The sequence below is a fragment of the Euprymna scolopes genome, chromosome 37 (assembly GCF_053919585.1).
Source record: "Euprymna scolopes isolate OS-2025 chromosome 37, ASM5391958v1, whole genome shotgun sequence".
NCBI classification, from domain to species: domain Eukaryota; kingdom Metazoa; phylum Mollusca; class Cephalopoda; order Sepiida; family Sepiolidae; genus Euprymna; species Euprymna scolopes.
The window spans coordinates 49234965-49254964 of record NC_136518.1 but is presented as its reverse complement, the minus strand read 5'-3'; the positions used below and the strand labels follow the sequence as shown (position 1 = coordinate 49254964).

At 33.2% G+C, this 20000-nt stretch overlaps 1 protein-coding gene and 1 pseudogene across 6 annotated transcripts in view; both read right to left on the bottom strand.

Moving 5' to 3' along the window:
- LOC145261151 (uncharacterized) overlaps nucleotides 1–20000 on the bottom strand; it is a 1211790-nt gene that overhangs the window by 752789 nt on the left and 439001 nt on the right. The window lies entirely within an intron of this gene.
- LOC145261447 (5S ribosomal RNA) lies at nucleotides 10564–10680 on the bottom strand (annotated as a pseudogene).

Here is a 20000-nt window from a genome sequence, read left to right as displayed (position 1 = left end):
CGTTACAAGGTCATTTATTTTATAATTATATATATATATATATATATATATATATATATATATATATGTATGTAAAAGAGATTTCGAAGGCTGTCACAATGCGAGGAATGAATTTATAGTCGTTGTTGGTAAGAGGAGACGAGAACAAGTGGCGATTTACAAATCAATAAGTACATACATATATATATTTAAAAAAATTTTTTTTTATATATATATTTATTCAGTTGTATGGTAAAATGTCTTACTTGTAAGACTGCGACGTATTCCATTATTAATTTCGGAAAAATTTTCCCTTTTCAAATGGTGTGCGTAACAGGTCGATTCAAAGCATGCTGTTATGCACGCCATTTGAAAAGGGAAAATTTTTCCGAAATTAATAATTTTGTATGAATTTTGTCTTTTCTTTAGAAAGAATCCCCAATATTTTAGACAGATTGTGTTTAAATAACTGAAAGATATAAAAAAAAATGAATCTATTTAAGTTCAAACCCCTTCAGTTACTTTTTGGACACACTCTCTCTCTCTCTCTTTCTTTTATATATATATATATATATATATATATATATATATATATATATATATATATATATATATATATATATATATATATATATATACACTATCTGATTAATCTTTGAGTAAAAAAATGTAAAAATAAAGAATAAGAATGCAATTTAAATTCCCGGAAAAAAAATTAAATTTGACCTATCGCAGACTTAGCACCTACATAATCCGACTTCTAGAACATAATTACAAAAGAGAATTCAATTATATAAGTATGAAAAAAAAACCTTAACTAAAATTGTTAAATAGAAATAGACTTAGCATTTGCATGAACCGATTTTTCAGAAGTTTTCAATTTTAAAACAGAATTTAACTATATGAGGATGAAAAAAGAAAATCTAAAATTTTAGAAATAGAAAACGGGGATCCTCAGCTGCTTACCATGTAGCTGTTTCGGAGATTTAAAAACAGGACAGCTGTTAAATACATGCATGGCTCTCCAATGGATAATATCACTTCCCCAATAAGAAAATGTACAATAATACGATTACTATTATACTAATATAAAGTGGTAGTAGGCAGGCAGGCAGGCAGGCAGGCTCGAACCCGTACCGCCAAGGAGGAAAAGAAAGTGAAAAAAAAACCCTGCCGTCTTTGCTGTTGCGCCCATCGTCAAACCGGAAGTGACGTAGGTTTAAATTAAAGCTAGACAATCGAAAAGAGTTGACCGCTTCCTGTAGAAAAGTGCCCAGTTGAGGGTGAAGGAATTAATGTTTTGGGCCAATTTTTCAATATTTATCGTTCGAAGGGTCGAACTTCAAAGTGATACCAATCTCGTGAAAATCCGTTGCCTCTGTCGAAGGTTATAAGCATACATACTTACATACATACATACATACATACATACATACATACATTAAAACAGACAGGTGAGATCTATATTATAGAGATATACAGCTTGATGATACTGATATCAAGAGCCTGGAAGAGCAAGTTAAATACAAATACATTAGCATAGCAGAGAACTGTTCAATTGAGTATGGCAAGATGAGAAAAAGTTGGCAGTGTAAGGAAAATCTGTAAAACAGAACTTATAAATAAACAAAAAAAGATTGCTGCCATTAACCAACTTGCCATGCATGTGATAATATACAAATTTGGTATTGTCGACTTGCCACAAAGGAACACAAACAGACTGGGCATTAAAACGCGAAAAATATTGACACTCTACAGAATAACATACAGAAACCGGTGTCTGCCTAGGCTGTATCAGAGGATCAGGAGGTGTGGATCTCTTATAGATTGACCGTCAGTATTGTGCGACTATCGTGAGCACCGGACAAATATCTGATAAGCTCCCAAAATCCAAACCTCAAATTGGTGCACCAACATCACGAAACAAGAGCAAGCAGAACAACCTCCATCATGAAACTGGCCAAACATTTTGGACAAGACTGTCTTACAGAATTAACACAGAATCAGAAAACATGTCTGTTACGGAAGTAGCCCAAAAGTCGGAAAAATACACAAAAAGCTTCCATTGCAAAAAAAAAGAAGATAAATAAATAAATAAAAACTGGAAGAATTGGCCAATCAACAGCATGCCAAGTATTTTTTTTGAATTACTATATAGATAAGGAAGTCTCTATAGACTGGCTAAAAAAAGGGAATCATTCCACTATGATCCGGAGAGGATCATAATGGCAGTTCAAGATCAAGTTTGAATGGCCAATGTTTTAAAAAAATGAGTGACCTATGCAATGACAGCAAGTGCGGGTTCTGCCACACAGAAATAAACAGTGTTAGCCATCTGATATCCAACTGTAAAGTTCTGTGCTGGTGGATGGCTACTATTCGACGCGACACAATGCAATATGTAAATATCTACACAGGACGATCTATAAAAAATTGAATCTCGAATAGAACAGCAAGTCCTGGTAACGTATACCAGAAAGAAGAGTTGGAAATTAGTCACACAATACCCGCTATAATTATGCAATCCCTACAGCTATGTACCTAGAAAACGGAACCGTACCACTTGACATAGTGATATGGAACGAGAAGGAGAAAGAAGAAACCATAGTAGAAGTTACTGTCTAGAATGATGCTGGGTTAAACAGAACTGAAAGGAAAAAAATAACGAAATATCAAAATCTTATGTACGACATGAAAAGAAACTGGAATTTTAGGAAAATCTCTATTATTCCAGTAATTAAAGGAGCAACTAGACTCATGAAAAAAATTTTTTTTTCAAAGACTACCTGGCAAATATGTTCCGTGAACGCAGGTGCAAGAGTAATTCAAACAACTGCACCCAAAGAGACGATCAGAACCTTAAAAAGCTATCTCGGCTGGAATATGGGTGAATGTGTGAATGTTTGGCATTCGGAAGCTTAAACAACCTGTAAAGAAAATTTTTAAAATGCATACATATATACAGTGCCGGCAAAAAAGAAAGTCCGAACTTGTAATTTTTTCAAAAACTGCAAATTTAAGCTGAATTTAATGTAACTATATACCTCAACATACACCTCATTTGATTTGCCTTTTATTCCTCTATAGTTTTACCTGTTCATATTTGACTTTTAATTGAAATATTCTAGTGTTCATATCAACTTAAAAAAAAGCTTCAAATTGAGGAGGCAAAAGGCAAAAAGAAAGTCCGCAGCAACAAATTTGCTTAAAAACACCTTAAATTCTCGCCCCTTAATCAGTTTAAAATATCCACCAACAAGCAACAAACCATCTCTAATCGTAATTGTTGTTGTTCCAGGTTATACAACGTAACATTTAGTCCATATGCTACGACTTTCTCTTGGTAATCGTCATAAGCTCATTAATTTCCGCCTTTCTGGTTCATCCAATCGAGAAATCGGGCGCAGATTGAAATGTGATGAGAAAACGGTACGAAAGACTGTGCAAAAGCACCAAAAACACCGGCAGCGTTCGTGATGCCCCTAAATCTGGTCGTACTAGAGTTACTTCTAACATGGAAGACAATGCTATCAAGATCTGCAGCCTAAGAAACAGATTTGAAACGGCTTCCCCAATCCAGCATCAGTGCAATCTTGTTAAAAAGTGCTCTCTTTCTGCTGTCAAGAATTAAAGGAATTTAATTTGCGAGGATATGTTGCAAGACGCAAGCCATTGATTTCTGTAAAGAACAGAAAGCGCTTCCTGGACTTTGTCAGATGCAATGAAGATCATGACTTCATAGTGCTTTTTAGCGACGAAAGCAGTTCAATAGGCTAGGCAGTAATGGTAGGCAGTACGTTCGTCGGAGAAAAGACGAAGAATTTAATCCTAGGTGCTCAGTTTCAACGCTGCAAGGTGGTGGAGGTTCAGATTTGGTGTAGGGCATTATTAGTACCAATGGTCCAGGGCCTATAGTTCGCTTGCAAGGTCAAATTAATTCGACCAAGTACAATAATATGTTGACTGAGCATTTTCTACCCTACTTTGGTCGGAATTTGGATGATAATCCCATCTTCGTGCAGGATAATGCTCCCATTCACACAGCTAGCAATATCAAGATATTCCTGGAAGACCATTATATTTCGTGTTTGGATTGGCCTGCACAATCTCCAGACCTCAATCTTATCAAAAACGTATGGCATTACATCAAGCAACAGCTATGCAATGATAAAATTTCAAATTTGGAAGAACTTTGGGCAAAGATTAAAGAAAAGTGGGATGCCCTTTCTCCAGAGTATTGCTACAGTCTAATTCAAGGAATTCGCAAAAGATTGCAGGCTGTCAAATCGCAGAAAAGTTATGCTACTAAATATTAACTAGGTTATTGTGTTCCTGTTGTATTTGTGCTGCATGAATGTCCTAAAGTTACATTTAAATAACAATTTTCCATTGTGCGGACTTTCTTTTTGCCTCCTCAATTTAAAGTTGTTTTTTTTTTAATTGACGTGAACACTAGAATTAAAAGTCAAATATGAACAGGTAAGATAACAGAAGAATAAAAGGGGCAATCAAATGAGGTATAGTTTTTGAAAAAATTACAAGTGCGGACTTTCTTTTTGCTGCCTGTATATATATATATATATATACATATATATATATATATATATGTATATATATATAAAATAAGACTTACAGTTAAGTTTACAAAATGGCAAAACTAAAGTACCCACTTATTTAGTGTTTCCTTTTTAAAATTAAATATGTTTTTAACTCTTTTTCAAAATGTTTTTTAACATGTTTTCATGTTTTATGAAGTATTTGTATGTATGCGCTACAGAAATCAGAACAACATCGGTACTGTCATTTTCAATCGAAAACAAAGGGCACCAACTTCTCGTCGTCGATGTCGGACTCTTTTCAGCCTATGTTTGTATTAGTCTCCTCCGGAAATGTATCAATACAGCATACGAGACGCCATTTCCTGGGAGACATAAAAAGTGAAGTTAAAGAGAGTCCGACATAGGCGACGAGGTATTTGCTCCGATCTTGGGGGCGGGAGCAAAATTCGAAATCAACGGTATCGATGTTTGTCTGATTTTCCGTAACACAAATATAAATGGATATTGCGTTATTATTTTATTATTTTCTTTTCTTTTATAATTCAGCACTTTTAACCTTTTAAAACCAAAATGAATTAATTTAAAAGAAATTACTAAAAATATTATTTTAAATTCATCGTTGTTTGTTTTATTCTATTTTTATTCAAAATGAATAAAAATAAAACAACAACGATGAATTTAAAATGATGTTTTTAGTAAATTCTTTTTTTAACTTTTTAAAGCCAAAAAGAATTAATTTTTAAAAATTTACATTTTCTTTTAGTGAAAATGGAGCACGCAACACATTGTTTTGTTTTTTTTGTTTTTTTTTCTGAATAATTTTAATATAAATTATAAAGGAACAGATGTCAATTCACTTGCACATTTTTTTTTTAATTTTAAAAAGAATCTATAATAAAAAAAAACTTACAGTCTCTTGTTTACATGACTATTTTTAAATTATGAAATAAAATGCTAACTTGAAACCATAAACGGGCAGCCATGTTTTTTGTTTGTTTTGTTTGAAAAAATTTTGGAGAGGAACTGGTTTTAATAATTTTTAACTGATAATGAGCGACTATAAAGGGAGGCATTCGTTTCTCATTAATTAATGTTTGCGATCATGATGGGTTTTCTTGCGACACTGAACGTCGGCCAAGTAATTTAATATTTAGATGTTGTGTAATGGTAAGCGTCTTGAAGAAAGACACAATTGGTATTTAATGAAAAACAACATATATTAAACCGAAAAGCAAATACGACAAATAGGGTGGTTATACGTCAGTTTGACTGTCAAGTGTGCATGACTTGTGCATAACGCCAATAGGCACATTCTTCCGGCCTCTATAATAAGTTGAAAACTTCATTATCATCCGAAAGGTAGGCACTACAACAGCATATGTGTTTGTTTATTTGTTTTGTTATTTATTTATTTATTTATTTATAAATAATTTCTACTATGCTGTGGTTGCCAACTGACTGTAGTCTCTTTATCATATTCATATTGTATCTACCTTGTATTTTTGCAATTGTCTTTATTAAATTACTATTATTTGTCATGAGCAGTTCTCGCACGGATCATCAACAGAGATTACTCGCTGATAATAACCGATGGTGCTTCATGGAATCTGGGTGACAACAAGTCTTCCCAGACTTTCGGTACTCTTCATCTCTTTCGAGAACATTTGCAAAGTAATTTGCATTATTGCAACAGACACTTAACATTGGTTTCTCGCTGGTTACGTCCATTGGTCTTCAGTGTTTCATACTGAGAAGGACATAATGAAATGTTCTCGTTGTGGTGAAGTCTTTGTGGTGTAGTTCATAGAAGTCTGTCGTGTGCAAAAGACTTCTGGTCTTTTTTCTTTTCTTTTTTTTCTTTTTGAAAATTATCAAGTATCATTAAAAGTATTGAATTAAATTATCTTAAATTAAATTAAAAGTATCTTCCTCATTATTATTATCATTATTATTATCATCATTATTATTATTATCATTATTATTATTATCATTATTATTATCATTATTATTATTATTATCATTATTATTATCATTATTATTATTATCATTATTATTATTATTGACACACAAGGAGCTTTCACATAGGTCATCAAAGATCTCTCCTCGATAACAACCTGTGGTGTTCCCTGGAAGCTGAGTGACAACAAATTTCCCTAGATTTCCAGTACTCTCCACCTCTTTCGATAACATTTGCAAATAAATTTGCGTTATCCCAACAGCCGCTTACCGTTGATTTCTCGCTGGCAGCGACCATTAGTCTCTACTGGAATTTGCGTCGCAATAAGCCTCCTCGAGGTCCCAGTTCTCTTCGCACTTTGTCCAGCGGAGGTCTGGTCAGTGCTCTCTCCTCGGTCTTTCCTTCCTTCTTGACCCATCGCGACTATTTGGCCTGACTCTTTTTTTTTCGGGGGGGGGGAGGCAATGGGGAGAGGGGATAGAGAATTGATGCTTCAGTGTTCTTAGTTCCATGTAACGCTTCTTCATGTTTTGCCTTTGCAGCAGTTTGTCTGGCCTGCGTATGTGGCTTACGTTTATCAGTTTCCGCATTCAAGGGTTTTCCTTAATATTTCAGCTGTTTTCATTATTGTTATTCGTTTTATCTTTCCAGCCATTCCTCTGATTCCAATTTCTCCCATTCTTTTTTCAAAGTTTTTCGGAATTCTTCCTAGTGCTCCTACTGTTATAGGAACAACAAAGTCTACGATTTGACAATACTTTTCTTTCTTGTTAATTATTAAGACAACCGGTCTTATTATTATTATTATTATTATTATTATTATTATTATTATTATTATTATTATTATTATTATTTCTATTTTTTGCATAGTTATCATTAGTATTAAAATTATGTTTGCTATGGGTGTCACTACTATTGTTATTACTATTATTATATATATTACTACTTTTATTATTACAATTATTATTATTATTTTTAATATTTCTATTATTATTATTGTTATTTTTAATATTTCTATTATTATTATTTTTAATATTTCTATTATTATTATTGTTATTTTTAATATTTCTATTATTATTTTTTTTAATATTTCTATTATTATTATTGTTATTTTTAATATTTCTATTATTATTATTTTTAATATTTCTATTATTATTATTATTATTAATAATAATATTTCTATTATTATTATTTTTAATATTTCTATTATTATTATTGTTATTTTTAATATTTCTATTATTATTTTTTTTAATATTTCTATTATTATTATTATTAATAATAATATTTCTATTATTATTATTGTTATTTTTAATATTTCTATTATTATTATCATTTTTAATATTTCTATTATTATTATTGTTATTTTTAATATTTCTATTATTATTATTATTAATAATATTTCTAGTATTATTATTGTTATTTTTAATATTTCTATTATTATTATTTTTAATATTTCTATTATTATTATTATTAATAATAATATTTCTATTATTATTATTTTTAATATTTCTATTATTATTATTGTTATTTTTAATATTTCTATTATTATTTTTTTTTAATATTTCTATTATTATTATTATTAATAATAATATTTCTATTATTATTATTGTTATTTTTAATATTTCTATTATTATTATCATTTTTAATATTTCTATTATTATTATTGTTATTTTTAATATTTATTATTATTATTATTAATATTTCTATTATTATTATTATTATTGTTTTTAATATTTCTATTATTATTATTATTATTATTGTTTTTAATATTTCTATTATTATTATTATTATTATTATTATTATTATTTATATTATCATGTTTACTTTTGGTGTTGTTACATTTATTAATACTATTATTATATTATTATATTATCACTATTACTATTGTTGTTGTTATTGTTTTTAGTCTGATAATTATTATGCTTATGTTTATTATTATTATTATTATTATTATTATTATTATTATTATTATTATTATTATTACTATTATTATTATTGACACACTAAGAGTTTTCACACATTTACAAATATTTATCTTTGAGAACAACCTGCGGTGTTCCCTGGAGTCTGAGTATTCACAAACTTTTCGATAACCTTTGCAAAATATTTTGCATTATCACAATAACCGTTTACCATTGATTTCTAGTTGGTAGCGATCATTGGCTGTCACTGGAATTTGGGTGAAAATAAGGCTCCCCAACGTCATAGTCCTTATTGTATAATGCCGTGGAGGTTTCTTCTTCTTCTTCTTCTTCTTCTTCTTCTTCTTCTTATTATTATTATTATTATTATTATTAGCAGTAGTATTAGTGTTAGTATTAGTATTAGTATCATTTTTGTTATTTTTATTATCAGTTATGTTTGCTATGGCTGTTATCATTGTTGCTATTACTATTATTATATTATTATTATTATTATTATTATTATTATTATTATTATTATTAATATTTCTATTATTATTATAACTATCATTATTATGTTTGCTTTTTGTGCTATTACTTTTATTAATACTAGTTTTATATTATTACTATCACTACTATTAATATTACTATATTTATTACTATGAATATATTATTATTGTTATCTTTATTATTACTATGACTGTTGTTGTTATTGTTTTTAGTCTTATGAATATTATTTTTATTATTAGTGTTATTACTATTATTATTATTATTATTGTTACGATTGTTGCTATTATTATTACTATTATAACTATTATAGTTATGCTAACTATTGTTGTTATTATTATTATCGTTATTATTATTATTATTATTATTATTATTATTATTATTATTATTATTATTATTATTATTATTATTATATTTTGACATTTATTTATTATCCAAATTAATCATGTAAGTACAGATATACAGTGTACCCCGGATATAAGAAATCTGAATATAAGAAAACGGATATAAGAGAGATTTTCTCTGGTCCAAAATTAGAGCCCGTGTTAATGTGCAGTGTAACCCGGATATAAGAAACCCGGATATAAGTGAGTTTTAGGAACCGGATAAGAAGTATCTTATATCTGGGTTACACTGTATAAACATATACGTACACCTAACTTTACATTTATAAAGATAGATAAAATCGTGTACATTTTAAACAAGAAAACTATAAAGAATCTATCGCTAATTACCTCATCGGCAGCAGCAGCAGCAGCGACCGGAAGCGGAAATCAAAGACCGATGCTGAATAATGTAGAAAACATAACAGTTTGGGATTTGGGTAACAAGTAGCTACATTTTCATACTAGAATTATTCACATATTTCGCAGGTGAGGTAAGTAATTACATGTAGGTATTTTACCCCGGCCCCTAGGGAGATTGGTTTACATTCGTTCTTGAGCAAGCCGTACGTCCTTTATTTTACCAGAATAGGACGAGTAAGGACTCGCATAGAACGTACAAGTACCCTTCAAAGAAGTATTTCTTCAACCTTCACGCAAATGACTTGTACAGGTGCCGAAACGTCTATTATAGTAACACGCAGAATCGGAACGCTACCTACCTAGAACCACCCAACCGGTAAAGTGGGTGGAGCCTGCTGGGGTGGATGTGGGAAGAAGGAATGTTTTCAGCGGCCCTTTCGAAGCATCTTTAGGTTCATTTCTGATGCCTTGCTTTAAATATTTGCGGGAAAATGATAATTTATAGGGTCGATTTTCACAGTAAAAACATAGTGGGTCACACTGTCATGATATCGGCTGGTGACTGTCACATTTGCTATCTTTCATCACGTTGGTGGAATTTCCAGTGTTTTTCTGAAATTGACGGTACTGATAGATGATCAGAATAATGTATAGTGCCCATTGAATATATATATATATATATATATATATATATATATATATATATATATATATATATATATATATATATATGTAACAGGCTCCTTCAGTCTTGGACAGACTATGGATACCAATGAAGGGTTGCTTGCGCGTGAAATTTTTGTGGCAGGAGGTGCGCAATCTCCAACCACACCTCTCCTGAGACGACATTGTTGAATACCAGTGGCAAGTGAAGTACAGGACGACTGGAAACAAATGCCGAGATAAGCGGAGAGCACATACAGCGCCTAGAATTCCCAAATGGTCACCCATCTGATACAAACCAGGCTCAACGTGGCTTAACTTCGGTGATCTGACGAGAACCGGTGTGTCAACGCGATTATGCCGTATATATATATATATATATATATATATATATATATATATATATATATATATATATATATATATATATATATATATATATATATATATACGATGTTTGCTGTCTGGTTATAAATAAGCGGTTCAAGCACTATAAAAGTGGTGGACGAATATCTGTTTAAAATAGACATTTGGCGAGGTTATTTGCGAGCAACGAAACAGGACTGTGTGTCGAAGTTTACACACACACACACACACACACACACACACATATATATATGTGTGTGTGTGTATATATATATATATATATATATATATATATAACATGTTTTCATGGTAAACAACCAATTATATCTGAAATAACATTAGGATTCGTGAAAGCAGTTTGATACAGTGATTACAGGAGATTAATTGACCTACTTGAAAAATAATTTTCCAGCAAAAGACTAATCTTATCATAAACAACTATATGTCGGTCTGTCTGTTTGTCTTTCTGTCTGTCTGTTTCCATATTTTCAAACTCTATCTCCTCCGAAACTAAAAGTCGAAGGACGGCGCTAGGGGTCTCAAATGATTGAATTTTTTACGGGTCGTTCTTTTATGGATCTTTAGCCGGTTAAAATTGTTTTTAACGGGTCAAAAATAGGCCAAAAATGAAAAAATGTTTGAACATTTTGTACATTCGTCCTAGTTTATTTTTAATTTTTAATTGGTTTATATGCATGTCACGTTGATACAGTGGTAACGTCACCAGCTTTGAATGATACAGTTTTGGTTTCGATTCTAGCTGATTGCGCCTAAATACTTGTTTTTTTTTTACTTCTGAAATCATGACTCTATAATAATACGTACGAAATCTTGACAAATTAAAATATCATATTTAAGCGTATTTTACGCCTGGTCAAATTCCCCCCCGTTAGTTTATATATATATATATATATATATATATATATATATATATATATATATATATATATATTTAAATAAGGGAGTAGTCACCAACAATGTGTATTTTTAAACATTATTTTATTATTCCGTGTCTTTGTTTTTCATTGGGAATTATGTTTGGATCATTGTAATAATGTTTTTAAGTCATTGAAATAGTTTTTACGCGCGTTTCAGACGTTCTGTGATGCGTCCTCGTCAGAAATTATTGTATCATTCAAAGCTGGTAACGTTACCACTGTATCAACGTGACATGCATATAAACCGATTAAAAATTAAAAATAAACTAGGACGAATGTACAAAATGTTTAAACATTTTTTCATTTTTGGCCTATTTTTGACCCGTTAAAAACAATTTTAACCGGCTAACATTTGAAAATAATTTCTGACCAGGACGCATCACAGAACGTCTGAAACGCGCGTAAAAACGATTTCAATGACTTAAAAACATTATTACAATGATCCAAACATAATTCCCAATGAAAATCCAAGGCACGGAATAATAAAATAATGTTAAAAAATACACATTGTTGGTGACTACTCCCTTATTTAAATATACATCTTTCTTTCGTTGGAATTTCTTAACCCATTTTATATATATATATATATATATATATATATATATATATATATATATATATATATATGTGTGTGTGTGTGTGTGTGTGTGTGTGTGTGTGTGTGTGTGTATGTGTGTGTGTGTGTGTGTGTTAGAGATATATATATATATATATATAAAATTATCCTGTCATATTATCCAAATCAAAATCAGTCTTTAAGCTGACAAACTTTGATTTTGACCATCCAATTTTCATTTGATATTTGATGTGCCATGTTATTGTGCTTTTCTGCATTTATTTTACACCATGACTTTGTTCAACTTAGATGACTATAATGCTAAATATTTTAAAATCGTTACCCAAGAATAAAAATCAGCAGGAGTGATGATTTCTATTTATAATTGAAGAATATCATCGGCGTTGTTATATTCTAACCATATCGAGATCGTTGAACAAAAGCACTTAGAAAAAAAATTAAAACACACTCACACACACACACACACACACACACACACACACACACACACAAAAAAAAAAACAAAAAAAAAAAACACGAAGACGAAAAAGTCATTGGAAAATGTGAGCGAATGAAAATCGTTAAAATGTATGAAGAAAAAGAAAATGACAGGTATTTTTTTTCACCTGAACATAATTCTTAAAAGCATCAAGCTGAGAAATGAATCAGATCTGAATCAATTTGAGAGAAAAAAAAATCAAAAACAATTTACAAAGTAAAAAGAAAGTAAAAGCAAATGCAAGAATTTTTCGATACACCGAACGAACAATCCTTCGATGTAAGCAAAAAATAATAATACAAAATTTTTTTTTTTTAATGTTTTCTTGGCCTTCGGGCCTGGATCAAAGTGTAGTATCTTTCCGGCAGATACTGCAAGCTATGACTAGCTATGACTAGCAAAGACAAGATGTGGGGGCAACCCCACATGCCTGACCTTTAACCAGCTCCCATTTCCCACCTCTCGGGAGCTGGTCCCTTTTTTCCCTTCCCCCTCCCTTCACTCCTCACATTAAAAATCGGCCTTGTGCCTAATTTACTCAGTGGGGGAGCAAATAAATACCATCTGTTCCGGCAGATACTGCAAGCAAAGACCCTATGTGGGGGCGACCCCACATATAAGACCTTGGTCAATGTAGGGGCAACCCTTCATACCAATTGTCACTATCCAGCTCCCCTACTCCCCGGGGAGTTGGTCCCCATTTCCCCTTCACTCCTCACATTAAAAATCGGCCTTGTGCCTAATTTGCTCGGTGGGGGAGCAAATAAATATCAGTATCTGTTCCGGCAGATACTGCAAGCTATGAATAACTATGACTAGCAAAGACCAGATGTGGGGGCAACCCCACATGCCTGACCTTTAACCAGCTCCCATTTCCCACCTCTCGGGAGCTGGTCCCCTTTTTCCCTTCCCCCTCCCTTCACTCCTCACATTAAAAATTGGCCTTGTGCCTAATTTGCTCGGTGGGGGAGCAAATAAATACCATCTGTTCCGGCAGATACTGCAAGCTATGACTAGCAAAGACCAGATGTGGGGGTAACCCCACATGCCTGACCTTTAACCAGCTCCCATTTCCCACCTCTCGGGAGCTGGTCCCCTTTTTCCCTTCCCCCTCCATTCACTCCTCACATTAAAAATCGGCCTTGTGCCTAATTTGCTCGGTGGTGGAGCAAATAAATACCATTTGTTCCGGCAGATACTGCAAGCAAAGACCATATGTGGGGGAAACCCCACATATAAGACCTTGGTCAATGTAGGGGCAACTCTTCATACCAATTGTCACTATCCAGCTCCCCTACTCCCCGGGGAGTTGGTCCCCATTTCCCCTTCACTCCTCACTTTAAAAATCGGCCTTGTGCCTAATTTGCTCGGTGGGGGAGCAAATAAATACCATCTGTTCCGGCAGATGCTGCAAAGCTATGACTAGCAAAGACCATATGTGGGGGTAACCCCACATATCTGAACTTGGTCAAGGTAGGGATCACCCTACGACCACAGTTACTATCCAGCTCCCATTTCCCACCTCTCGGGAGCTGGATCCCCGTTTCTCTCCCCCTCCCCCTCTCTCCACATTAAAAAACGGCCTTGTGCCTAATTTGCTACGTGGGGAAGCAAATAAATACACAGCTATGACTAGCAAAGACCATACGTGGGGCCAACCCCATATATCTAAACTTGGTCACTGAAGGGGCAACCCTTCATACCAACAGTTTCTAATCCAGCTCCCATTTCCCACCTCTCGGGAGCTGGTACCCCCTTTCTCTCCCCCCCCCCTTCCCTCCATCTCCACATTAAAAAACGGTCTTGTGCCTAATTTGCTCAGTGGGGAAGCAAATAAATACTTCTTGTCCTTCGGGCCGGGATCAAAGTGTAGTATCTGTTCCAGCAGATACAGCAAGCAAATACCATATGTAGGGGCAACCCCACATATAAGACCTTGGTCAATGTAGGGGCAACCCTTCATACCAATTGTCACTATCCAGTTCCCCTACTCCCCGGGGAGCTGGTCCCCATTTCCCCTTCACTCCTCACATTAAAAATCGGCCCTGTGCCTAATTTTCTCGGTGGGGGAGCAAATAAATACATCAAAGTGTAGTATCTATTCTGCAGATGCTGCACTTAAGATAATTTGTACCAGTCAATGGAGGGGAACCCCTCTATACTGGGACGATTATTATTTTTGGTCACAACCAGAGTGCCACCTTTTTACCTTACTTTTAGGGGAACTGGTTTTGAAAGACAAAAAAAAATTTTTTAATTGATAAATTAATGTCTACGATTTTTAATGAAAAACCAAAAGAAAAGCAAAAAGAACGACCCGTTTCTTGATCGGGTTTTGATTTGCGATTAAAAACGGGTCTTTTACGAGAAGCGGCGACGCTCAGCTCAGTAGTTAGACACCGACGAAGCTCCAGGACACTTCCCGAGGCCAAGCAGATTAACAACTTTCTGAATGATAAATGCTTCAAAAACCTAAGCGATATCAAAAACGGCTTCAGCTACTTCATTGCCACCAGAACGCAAGATTTTTACGTTACTGGTATAAATATACTTGTTTTGCGTTGGCAAAAGTATGTTGATTCTGATGGTGCTTATTTCGATCAATAAATTTGTGTGAGTCAACATATGTTCATCTGAATTTAAAAGTTAAAAACTGCATTGACTTGCTTGTACACTTGATATATATATATATATGTATATATGGTTTTCAGAATATGAGAGATTATATATAATAAATTCCACAGCCAAATAACGTCGCAGCCCACAAGAGCGGTTTGCCTGATCTGTGTTGGTTAATAGAATTTCTTGTGTGCGGGGCGTTTGCTCAGTTGGCAGAGTGCTTGCCTCGCATGCAAGAGACTCGGGTTTCGAATAATGAGTTCGGATGTGTCTAACCGATGATCCCAAATGGGGGCGAAACTCGAGTCTTGGACTTCCGGTTCGTTGACTATCATTGCTGTTGTGGGCTGCGACGTTATTTGTCCGTGGAATTTATTATATATATATATATACATATATATACATATATATATATATATAACACATACATAAACAGATACCTATGCACACACATATATACATATATATACACACACATATATGCACGCATACACACATATATATATTCATATATACACACACATATATACATACACACACACTTATACATATATACATACATACACACCTATAGACACACACACTAGCACCACACACATATATATATATATATATATATATATATATATATATATATGTGTGTGTGTGTGTGTGTGTGTGTGTGTGTGTGTGTGTATGTGTATGTGTGTGTGTGCGTGTTTGGACAGAACAAACACTTGATAATATTAAATGCGTTCCAATAGACACCATTTCTTGGCTGCACATGCAAATAAACAGAATAATGATCGATTTAAAAACTGAATTCCAATAAGCTCATACGTGTTTCCAGACTGAAAATAATCTCATTTTCACATAAATATTTATGAACTTTTGTTGTAAGCGAAAATAAGATTATTGTTGTAGTTAACATAAAATAGAAAGAAAAATCGCTTCGCCGTTCAAACGATTTCGTGCGATGTCGACGTTGGCTTTCAGAGAAAGAAGCATCACTTGAAAATTTGAAATGAACGTTTTACATAAAAGTTGCGTGTTCCATCACAATTTCGAACTGTCTTCCACCATTTATCAAAAAGTTTTGTTTTTTTCTTTTTTTACTAAAAGAATTGGGGTGTGTCCGAAATAGTAAAATTTTAAATCATGATAATACTTATTTAATTGGAATTCATTATTGAGATGAGTATTATTTATTATTTTATTTATTGCGGACTATTATCCTCATCTTTTTTAGTTGTTGTTTCACGAGGTTTCGGCCAACTGTTCCTCTGGCCTTCGTCAGGTGGTAACTGCGACGGGATAGGAACTCCGAATCTCCTAACTGCATTCTCACCAATTAATGCCATCCATAGTTTTGTCATCTCACCACGTTTTGGCCAAGTAAGTCTCTGGACGGCTTTCGGTAGGATTGAAACCGCTATCTTCAGATAATTCTCACCTGGAACCGTCGTTATAATTTACATGCTTTTACGTTTTCCATCGTGTTACTTATTTATTTTTGGAAATGCGTGTGAGTTCGATAATTATTGACTCCGAAACGGCTGAACAGATGTTCTTCAAACTTTACATAACTTTAATGAATAAGTCTGGGAGTGATCCTAGTTAAGTTTTGTCCAAGAATACCCCCCGATAATTACCAATAATCGAAACCGTTATTTTAATTTATTTATCATCAGTAAAGCCTTTTTTTCATGTCGATGTTTAGCAAACATGATAGAACAACGGGCCGTGAAAATTCTACTGTGGCTAAGTTGATAGCGTGTTTTTTTGTTTTTATTTTATTTATTTATTTTATTTATTTATTTTTATTTTTATTTTTATTTTTTTTTTGCATGATGTAGTCTGTATGTTCAAACTCCACACGTAAATTTCTTAATTTTTTTTTCGTTAATTCCAAAGAAGTTAATATAAAATAATTTTATAAAAGAAACAGTAGGTTCTCTAGTGCTATGTAGAATAACATTTTGGACTAAGTTACTGCATGGAGGTATGTGAAGCTTCCTCCCGGACGATTTCACGGATTTCGATCACAATAAAAATATAGGAGTGTGAAATATCCGTCGATCATCATTCAATACCGGACAATGTCAGATCTCATTGCTAGTAACCTCTCTCTCACTCTTCCTCTCTCACTCACTCTCTCTCTCTCTCTCTCTCTCTATATATATATATATATATATATATATAGAGAGAGAGAGAGAGAGGGGGGAGAGGGCTATATATATATATATATATATATATATATATATAGATAGATAGATAGATAGATAGATAGATAATGTGTTACGATATGATAATCTACCCTATGCCGTGAACATATGGACTCTTTTACATAATATGTATATAGAGAAGTCTCAAGATAGTCGCTCTGCACTTTCAGTTGCGTTAAGACTCATGACTACTAAATACTAGAATCCGTTCTCCACAACAAGTCCGAAGTAAAATGGACCATTTCGGTGCCCTTTAACTTGTCTGATTGCTATTCGTTATCCTAGGAGGTTTACCCTCACAGGCCTTTGTCCTCCCCCCAGTCTTTCGGGTGGAGTAAGTTTATTGCTCGGGGTGCCCCAAACGGCGAATGCTGACTGGATTGCCCAGGCAATTTTTGCTAGGTCAGAGTGCTCCTTCTTTTAGGTCGCTGACTTGATTTTCCAAATAAATTGCAACACGGTCCTCTTCAAATACAAAAGCAGTAAATATTTATCATAAACCGTTAACATTCTATTTATTTTTAAATGATAATAGTTTTCATCATTCAACAATAATCCATCTATTTCATTAACTCTTGTTCTCGAATGGTATTTGGCCTTGAAAAGTGTTTAATCAAGTGCAAGTCCAGAGTTCAAACTATCAAAAAAAAAAAAAAAAAAAAAAGAAACGAAAATACAGAAAAATATTTATTATGTATGTACCCATCACGAAACGAAAATGTTATATTAAAAAAATGAATGGCTCTCGTCTTTGGGATGCCTCATGTTTTGACAAGCTTCTGGGCTTGACAATTACTCCTGATCTTAAATGAAACAAACACATTAAATCGGTTGCCAAGGTCGCCGGAAAAATGGTGGGACCCTTCTATCGATCCAGTAGATATCTCACTAATGATGCAATTCTCTATCTATATAAAAGCCAGGTACGTCCAAGGATGGAATACTGTTGCCACATTTGGGCAGGAGCTGCTAGAAAGGACTTGTCTTGCCTTGATAGAGTTCAAAATAGACTTCATAGCCTCGTAAGAGATGTCCTTTTCTCTTCCCTGCAACCTCTTTCTTACAGAAGAGATGCTGCGAGTTTATCTCTGCTTTATCGTTATTTTCATGGCAAGTGCTCGGCTGAGCTCCAATCTATGGTCTCCCCTCGCCAAACTTTCACAAGAAACACCCGTCTAGCAGAAAACACTATCGCTAATTTCCCCCACTCTTTATCTGTGCCTAAACCTAAACGTAGATTTCATGAGCAAAGCTTCTTTCTTAGAACTGCACGCCTATGGAATTGACTTCCGTTTTCCTGCTTTCCAGCTGACTACAATATGGTTGTATTCAAGTCTAACGTAAACAAGTTTTAAATGAGCCGTTTCATATAAGTTAACAAATTTACCGAATTTCCATTACTAATATTTCTATATTGTCCAATTTCTACTGTACATTATTTAACCCTTATCCTCGAGTGGCCTCTTGGCCTTGATAAGTGGTTATACCTATGTAAAAAAAATCGCGTAATCTGATCAAGTATTTTTTTTTAATAGAGAATTATTTTTTTTAAGGTTTTAAACGATTTTCATAGTAAATCGTAACCATTATAAGAACACGAATATATACGAATTGAGTTGCATCCCTTGATTTATTAAACATGGCGGATCAAGATACAACGTTTCGTTTTCTAATAAAATTTGATTTTCTTAGTTAAAAAAATCTACTTAAGCATTTTATGCGATTTTTTTGGTGTGTGACATTTTCGGTCCGTGACAGGTATGTACATTGAACAGATTTTTTTTTCTTTTTGTATTTTTAAAAATTTAATTAGGTCAAACTCTGGACTTGCACCGTAAAAGATAATTAAAAAAAAAAAAAAAAAAAAAAAACACCAACAACAACAAAAACAACAAACAAACAAACAAACAAACAAACATTTTATAATTTTTTAAATATAATAAAATACTTCCTCACCCACGTATAAATATATCTGCTTCTTCTCAGGGAAAAGACATTATCACGACGGAGGATGACCTCCCCTGATCGAGGTCATTAATGTAACTCCAGCGAAAAGGAGTATGTTAACTAAATGTAATCTTCTTAAATAGCCCCACTTGTCCTAAAATAAATACACGCGTTTCGTTATACAAGGCCTTGTGCTCCTTGCACACTTTTGTATTCGTGAGGGCGCGTGCCTACTAATTAACTCGTGGCCTCTTTTTGAACTTGCCTCACTTAACCCCCATAATCTACATTCCAAGGGTTTTGACTTAGAAGTGTCATCACTGTACGAATATTACACCGCCAAACAAAAACATATTTAGACCACCAACTGGTGAGGTCATTCGATATGCCAAAGGTGAAGGTTGTTTACGCTTTCCAAATCTGGATATAAGTAGAAATGGATAAGTATACATTTTGACCCGCTGACTTGCGGATCAGTACAGGACGCAGCGTGGAAATAAATCATTTGTTCGCAAGCAAAAATAAAAACTGTTTATATATATATATATATATATATATA